The following is an 8,243-nucleotide window of genomic DNA, read 5'->3' as shown; positions in this document are numbered from 1 at the left end:
ATGATACCGCAGATTTTGTTTGTCCATTTTTCTGATTGTGTATGAGGAAAGGTTGGCTGGGAACTCTCTGTACTTGGTTGGGCTTCTTGACAGCTTTGCTTATGGTGTGGGGATGGAAGCTTTTGTCTTGGGGGACAAAATGCCCACATGTGATACAACCCTCCACAGTAAAGACTCACATCTTCCCCAGATAGTTTAATTCCTTGGACAAAGAAACATTTTTATTTTTACTTTTTTTTGAGATTTTTATTTATTTATTTTTTTTTGAGCTGTCACCCTGGATAGAATGCTATGGTGTCACAGCTCACAGCAACCTCAAACTCTTGGGCTCAAGCGATTCTTGCCTCAGCCTCCCAAGTAGCTGGTACTACAGGCATCCACCACAATGCCCAGCTTTTTTTTTTTCTTTTTATTGCATGGTAACTATGTACATTAATGCACTTCTGGGGTACAGTGTGGGGTTTTCACACACAATCCGAGACAGTTCCATCAAACTGGTTTACATAGCCTTCATGTCATTTTTTTAGTTATTATTTTAAAACGTTCACATTCTACTCTTAGAAAGATTCACTTGTACCCTTGTAAGATAAACCTCAGAAGTGATGCCTCCAATCCCCCTCCCTCCACCCATTCCCACGCCTAGCTATTTTTTGTTGCCTTGGTGTCATTGTTGCTTAGCTCGCCCAGGTCAGGCTTGAACCCACCACCTTTGGTGTATGTGGCTGGCAATTAAACCACTGTGCTACGGGTACTGAGCCACAAAGAGACTTTTTAAGACATATTCTTTGCATGGGGCAAATGGCCAGCACCCAGTACTCTGTTTACAGTGGAGGTAACTTATTCTATAAACCTGTCTGTAATCTCTGTTCCATTCTGACTTCCATTGTTCTTGCCCCCTCTGGAGCTCTATGGACCTGACTCCAGACCTGACTCCTTCCTCTCTATAGCCTACTCCCCAGGGATTCTTAGCTGCAGTTTTATCTGTTGTCAGTCAATACTTGCTAAACAATTTTCTTGTCCCTTTGTTGAACTTTCCTTTTTGTTAACAGATCCCTCCAGTTTTGTTGGATGTTGAATGAGGTCTTGTGAGGAATGATGTGCCTCTGTCACGGCCCTTGGGAATAAGTTTTGGCTACTGACAGTTTTGTTACCAGGGCTCTTTGGTCAAGTTCTCTGCCTCTGGGAAGCATTGCTTTGTGCTGTCCTAGGCAGGCGGCATTCATCCTTATTTTAAGGTGACTAGACGTCCCACTTTTGGCTGGACAGTCCTGATTTTTAACAATTTTTCCTGTGTCCCACGGCGTTTTAAAAAAGTCCCAATTTTTGGAAAGAATGCATGATAAGCTAGGGAACCGCGGGACAAGGGGAAGGGAATATATGGTTTTTGTGGCTGAAAAGGTTAATGTAACTCCATTTGGGAATGAAGAAGTTAATGTAACTTCATTTGGAAATGAAAAGGCTAATGTAAACTCCTTACTCCCCTCCTGGGCAAGGTCACCCAGGTGGACCAGCGCCCCCTACTCCTTTGAGCCACAGGTGCCGCCCTATACATAATTTTTTTTAATGTATTATATTTGTAAATTGTACTTATGTTGAAATTTAAAAAAATATGTATTACAATACTATTAATGTGTTCTATGAAAATTTTTGTTGCTCCATATAAATCAAATTTTTACTTAAGAACACCCCCCCCCCACGTCAATGGTCAATGGTGTCCCCAATATTAAAATCTGGTCACCTTACCTTATTTTAAATTGAAGGGTAGCAGTTCTATAAACATTTCTCAGCATACTATTAATACATCTGTTTAACTTTTAGAGGTATAAACCTACTTGTTCCCGGATTAGTGATTCTCCTTTCACCAAAAGTCAATATTTATCACTTGAGAAAGCATCTTGCTTTTCTGGAACATTCCCAGATCTCTGGCTTTCTTGAAGCCAAGCCAAGATCATGTAATCTAGAGGGATGGTTGTTCCCTGACCATGGCTATCCCCAAGTCCATCCTGTTCTTGCCATTGGAATGTCTGTTCCTTCTCCTATATCCCACCCTTGTCTCTTCCAATAAAAATCACACTGGAGCTTCAAGGTTAGACTGGCGGGCCATTCCAAGTACATGCCCTACCAATGTCTTCCTTCCAGCAGAGCTTCTGTTCTGAGCCCTGCTGAGGGCTGTGGCCATCAGCAACTCCTTCCATGCGTTCCCTTCCCCCGTCCCATCCCAGCTGATTGAGTAAAGCTTGGCCATGACCCAAGGAAAACCAACTCACAGAGATAGCAGCCTATGATGTGGCCTTACCTTATTTCACCTACTTGGGCTGGTAGTGAGTAAACTGGAGCCACTAATCTCTATTGGGTGGTTAGCAGGCAGCTGAGAGGGTGAGCAGAGTCAGCTATTTATAGAGACAGGCAAGTGCAGAGCTGCATGCATGTGGGCTATTGACCAGAAACTAAATAAGACAAGGTAGTTGCTGGCAGTGTCTTGGGCTCCAAGTGACCTTTGTCTAGCTCCAGGCTGACTCCCTATGGCTTGGTGTGTCATTAAAACGTTATTCTAGTTACAATGAGGCCTGGCTGATGGTTAAGGCCATTTTTCCACATTCCATCCTGCATTTTTGTCATTAACCTCCTCCTGCTTGGGAGTAATGCAGGTGAATTTTAGGGTTCAGGCTATAAAATAAATCTGACATCCACACTCAAAGGCCATGTGTTCCATGAAGCTGCTGCCACAACCCCAGGGATCTCCCCTTCCCCTAAACCCAGAGTACTTTGAACACAGGCCATGCTGTCGCCCAGCTTGACTTTCAACCCTGTATATGACTCCTGCAGGTTAGCAGAGCATGGGGACCATATTGTCCTCACTGTGCCCGAGTGGGTGGGGCACAGAAAAGCTGTTCAATAAGCATTTGCTGAATCAGTAAGTGATAAGATGGAAGGTTGAAAAAAGGAGAGAGACCAGTGGAGGAAAAGATTTTTTTTTTTAACCAGGGCCAGGTTTGAACCTGCTGCCTCTAGCTTATGGGGCTGGCAGCCTACTCCTTTGAGCCATAGGTGCTGCCCAGGAAAAGATTTTAATTAAATACACACGGGAGTTTCTTTCTAACTACTATTTATTCTGCCGAGTACACGGGTATGTGAATTCATTTAACAAACATTTATTTTCTTTTTGCACATTTGCTAAGTGTTAGATATACAAAGAAAGATAAGACACACTTTTCTTCTTAATGTGTTCTAAATCAAGTAGAAAAAAGGAATTTATAAAATAATACTTATAATACAATGAATGTTGGGTTCGGATAGTTCTCTGAAAGAAGAAGAGGAGCAGAGGCATAAAGGATGAAGTCTGCACACGCGCGGGGGGTGGATGGGTGAACTTTCTGCACTCATCATCTCCACTGATTCTCAGAGCAAGGTCTCCAGGGTCTGTGTAGCGCAGCTTTGCTTATCCTGAAGGAAACAGGCTCAGGGAGATGTGGGTTTTGCCTGGGGTCACATAGCCAGCAAGTGCCAGAGACATCATTCCATCTGGCTCTCTGGCTTTAAACCTCCTGCTCTCTGAGTGTTGCACCTGACCCAGGACTTCTCTTCCAGCATTTAACCCTACTCTGACATAAGATCAGAGGGAATAAAACATGGGGTTTGGTTTAAGAATATTGTCCTGATCATAACTAACACCCTTGGGCCTTTTAGGGGAAAAACACACTCCCTGCAAATTGGCCTCCTACGATGTTTTTAGCCTCTGCAGCTGGCTTCTGTTCTAAAAAGGCCTGTTTTTTCCATCTCGCACCTGGCCACAGACTGACTCGGCGTCCCCAGCTGCTGGGCCCACAGGGAGGTGCAGATGCAGGCCCCAACCTGCAGCTCACCCTGCCTTGCTTTGGACCTGGGCTTCGCATCAGCTCTGGCTTTAGGGCTTTGTTCAATTATCACAAGCCTGCTGACTCTGGTGGTTTTGTTTGTTTTTGAAGTCCTAGATACTTAGGTTCCACAAGTAGCCTGGAAGAACAAGTAAAACATTGGCCATTGATGATGTCATTATCAAAAGCAGTTGGCAACTTCCAGGCCAAGTTCATGCTAGAGCTAATCTGGAACTCAGCCTGGCTCTAGCACAGAGGAAAATGGAGAGAGATGTACTAGGAGGAGGGGCTCTGGAAGCCCTGAGGGATAGCAGAGCCACCTGTTGCTGCCAGTCAACAAGTGTCCCAACACATGAGACAGCCCAACAAGTCATAAATCAGAGCCAAGCAAAAGCAGGAAGAGAGACACACTCTCAAATGTCAGCCTAGGGGACCCTGTGAAGATGCTGACCTTTCAAACGGCAGAGAGAGACAGAGTACATACATGTGGCATTGCCTTGGGCACCGCATCCCTTTCCAGGAATGCCACTGAACAGAGGGCACATCTCTGGGGAAAGGACACTGCTGTGAGGCCATAGCTGCCCGTGCGCTTTCTGCTAATTTGCCCTGAGCATTCATGTGACCCTCTTGAGTACATCACATTTGATGGCCAACCCTCCCGCTTACAAATTCTCCAGCAAACAGACGGTGGGTCTGTCCCAGGAGGGAAGCTCCCAACACTGCTCCAGTGGGGCAGAAATGTATGTAGAGGTTAATAGCACAGGCCTGCAAATCAGAACAATCACTTTTCAATCTCCACCTCTATTACCTCCTATCTGCGTGAAATTGGGCAAGGAACGCAACTTCTCTAAGCCTTGATGATTTATGTAATGGCGTTAATGCTATCTGTCTAGTAGTTGGCTATAAAGATTGAATGAGATAACATTTAAAGGGCACAAGATACAGATGGAGCCAGAGTTAGGCAGTGGCTCTCATATGAGTAAAGGACTCTGTCTGAACCCGTGAATAGGTTTAAGATATTCCTTGATCCTCGATGGGCCCCTTACTTGCTAGAATCTCTGCATAAAGCCACACCATTTTCCCTCTTCTTGGTTAACAGATTCTAAAATATTTGGCTCGATCATTTAACTTTCTTTGACCTCACTAGGCTGGGCTTCAGGGTTTGCCTTACATACTACATTGTTCTGAAATGACCTCTTTAAACCTGTTCGAACACATAGCTGTGTATGTGTTTTTCTCTCCCCCTGGGTGGTAAACTTTAGGAAGGCAGGGACTGTATCCTTTTGCTATGTATCCCAGCATCACTTGTAGTGAGCTACATAAATGGTCCAATATGAGCAGAACTGAATTCAGGGTCCAAGTTTGTCCTTTTCTACAGGACAGGGTAAGAAGCTTGCTGAAGGAGGTAGGGACTGTAGCATCCATTGCACCTTTAACAGGATAGGAACCCAAGGGGGAGCAAACGCTTATTCCTGCACAGCCTGTCAGAGTTGTCAATACCTGTGGGGACTTTTGGCAGGTCTAAGTCATTACAGGGAAGAGAAAAAAGTGGGCAAAGAGAATAAGCAGAGGAGAAACAGAAAGTGGAAAAGCAGAATTTTAGTGGACCCTTTCTAAGTCTTTACTGATGGAGCAAGAGAAATAATAACCCAACTGAGTGTGTAAGTGGGAGAAGGGAATTAGAAGAAGATGGCCAAGTAAAAGCCTACAGACTGATGTCCACCTCTGTGAGGGCCTTGACTCATGCAGGGCAGTAGGTGAGCTCCTGTGAAATTTCAATCAATGAGGCAGGAGAGTGTGAGGCTGAGGACTCCAGCTCTGGAGTCAGCCGATCTGGTGTGGGCTCCAGTTCCAGCAAAAGGCCATGCAATGTCTTTTAAAATCCCTATTTCATGGTTCAGACAATGGGGATAATAATAGCACTAAGTATCTATCAGGGCGTCAAAAGGATTAAATGAGATGATCGGTGTAGAAGCAGCTGTCAGAATGCTTGGTATGCAATACATGCCCAATAAATCCTATCAATTATATAAATGTTGATAATTTTTTCTGGACATCCTGGGCTTGACTTTGGAGTCTTAAGAGTGAGTGAAGAGGCTGGAGGAAGGGGAATTCTTGAGTATAGAATAATATGGCCAAGGGAAGAAAAGATCTAATCCCTTCCCAGTTTATGTTAAGACTCTCAAAACATTTTTATTTGGATCTGAGGGAATTAGCCAGACAGAGAGAAAACAACAGTGGAAAGAGGGACCCTGGAGCCAGGACTATGGAGTTCAGGTCTAAATCCCAACACTGTTTGGTTTTGTGACCTTGGGCCAGTTCCACAAACTCTCTAGGTCTCTGCCTACTCATCTGTAAGATAAAGGAAAAGGTCTGTAAGCTCCTTTTTGGCTACGACCACCATCAATTTTAATATCCAGCCAAAGTGAGTTGAGACTTTTCCCCCTTCTTGTCTACCTTAACTCACTACCCTACCCAGACGTCCAGGGGTGATAAATGGGTTAACAGGGAAAGCATGTCTGGAAAGCCGTCTGATGGAGGAGGATAGGGCCTCCTGTGATACTCCAGAGGGTGGGACAGGACAGATTTCATATTTCAGTGCAATGTAAGAAAACTCATCCTTTCCACTAAGGCAGAGGATGGGAAACTTTCCTGAGAAGGGACAGATAGTAGATATTCTAGGCTCTGTGTGCTCTATAGTCCTTGTCACAGTCGCTCAACCCTGCCCTGTGGTGTGGAAGCAGCCACAGACGGGACACAGACCGCATGGCTGTGTGTGAGTCATTGCCAAGAGCAGGCAGGAGGTCAGATGTGTTCTGCATTAGAGGAGCGCCTGCAAGGTGGGCGACCATTGGGAGTAAGTGGTAAGTGTCCCCTCCCATCAGCACTACCGCAGAAAAGAGTACCATGGCAAGAAGAATTTGAGAGGCTTCTCAGTAGTGCTAAGGTCTGTGTCCCCACCTGGGAGGGGACCCTGTTACAGCACAGTCCCACAGTGTTATTAGAGAGTAGACACAGGGAGGGTGCCGGGGTCACCACGTGACTGTGAGGAGCAGAAGGCCTTGGAAAAAGCAGCAGGGAATCACAGGCAAACTCCACAGTTAGCCTGGGCTGCCACATCTCACTGGACACCTTTTCACTTTGATTCCTCTTTATCTGGAGGTAAAATGTGGGGAAGGATTTTCCATTCTTACACTTTTGGCAGATTTGAGGGGAATTTCACGGAGATGGTCAGTTATCAACATAGTGGGTGGGAAAGTGTCTTTCCTCTTCCTTCTGTTGGCTCAGTTCCCCCCTTCACCTCTTTGACCAACACACACACACACACACACACACACACGCAGATGCACAGGCACACCCGATCACTGGGTGTTGACGTCACCGTGCCGACGTTTTCACGGACAGCAGCAGGTGCAGAGCAGGCATCCACTCTTCACATGGAGCACTCCCAGGTAGAAAGCCGCAGCTCATTTTTGCCCTTAGAGCCTCCTCTTCAAAGTTTGTTTTCCCCAAACACTATACTGTTTTTGGATTTTCTTTATAATCTATTCAGCCCTCTTCAAAAACAGCAGGACTCAGAAGCAGGAGGAAGGCTGGGGCTGCCAGTGGGACTATTAAGCACACACACACTCAGGCTGCTGCTATCCGGGCACAGCTGTGACGTTAAGACCCTGGGCTTGCCAGAGGCTGCTTTGGATCCTGATCAGGCCAATGACAAATAGAGTCTGTGGAAAGCCCAGCCCACCTGGAGTCTGGCAGGATCCTAGGTCTTTAACCAACTATTCCCTCTAGTAAAGAGCCAGCTAAGGCATCCTAGCAGATAGACACACAATTACCTTTCAGTCTTACAGTGTGGGCAACTATAGTTCTAATATCTCACCTAAGGGACACTGGTATTTCTATTTTAGCATCTTGTGCATTTCAGAGTAGAAATGTGATAGGCATCAGACCACTTGTGTTCAAGTCCTAGATCTGTCACTTAGTAGTTATAGAGCCTTGGGCAAGTCTCAGCCTTATGAAACTTAGGGTCCCTGTTTGTGAAATGGAGATTTAAAAGTAAAACAAAAAGAGGTTAGTTCAAGGTCAGGTGATTCTCATTATTCATGGTTGTCATGTTCTATATAATCACAGGAAACCCTGAATTAGTGACTACTGAACCATTGCTCCTAGGGAAAAGACAGGGTTAGGCTCCTGTGAGCTTTTGGTCATAATGGTTTAATCCTTCTATCAATATGCAACCTCGTTTTATGTGTGTTTCTGTTCATAGAACTCTTATGTAATATATATTATTGACTCATTAACATTGAACTCATAGCCAACAGCACTACAAATCATGTCTGAATAAAGTGTATCTAACACATATATTTTCTTTCTTTTTTTTTTTTTTTT

This window comes from Otolemur garnettii, unplaced genomic scaffold (assembly GCF_000181295.1).
Source record: "Otolemur garnettii isolate 467f Iridium unplaced genomic scaffold, OtoGar3 scaffold00022, whole genome shotgun sequence".
Lineage (NCBI taxonomy): Eukaryota > Metazoa > Chordata > Mammalia > Primates > Galagidae > Otolemur > Otolemur garnettii.
Note: the sequence above shows the minus strand (reverse complement) of the source record.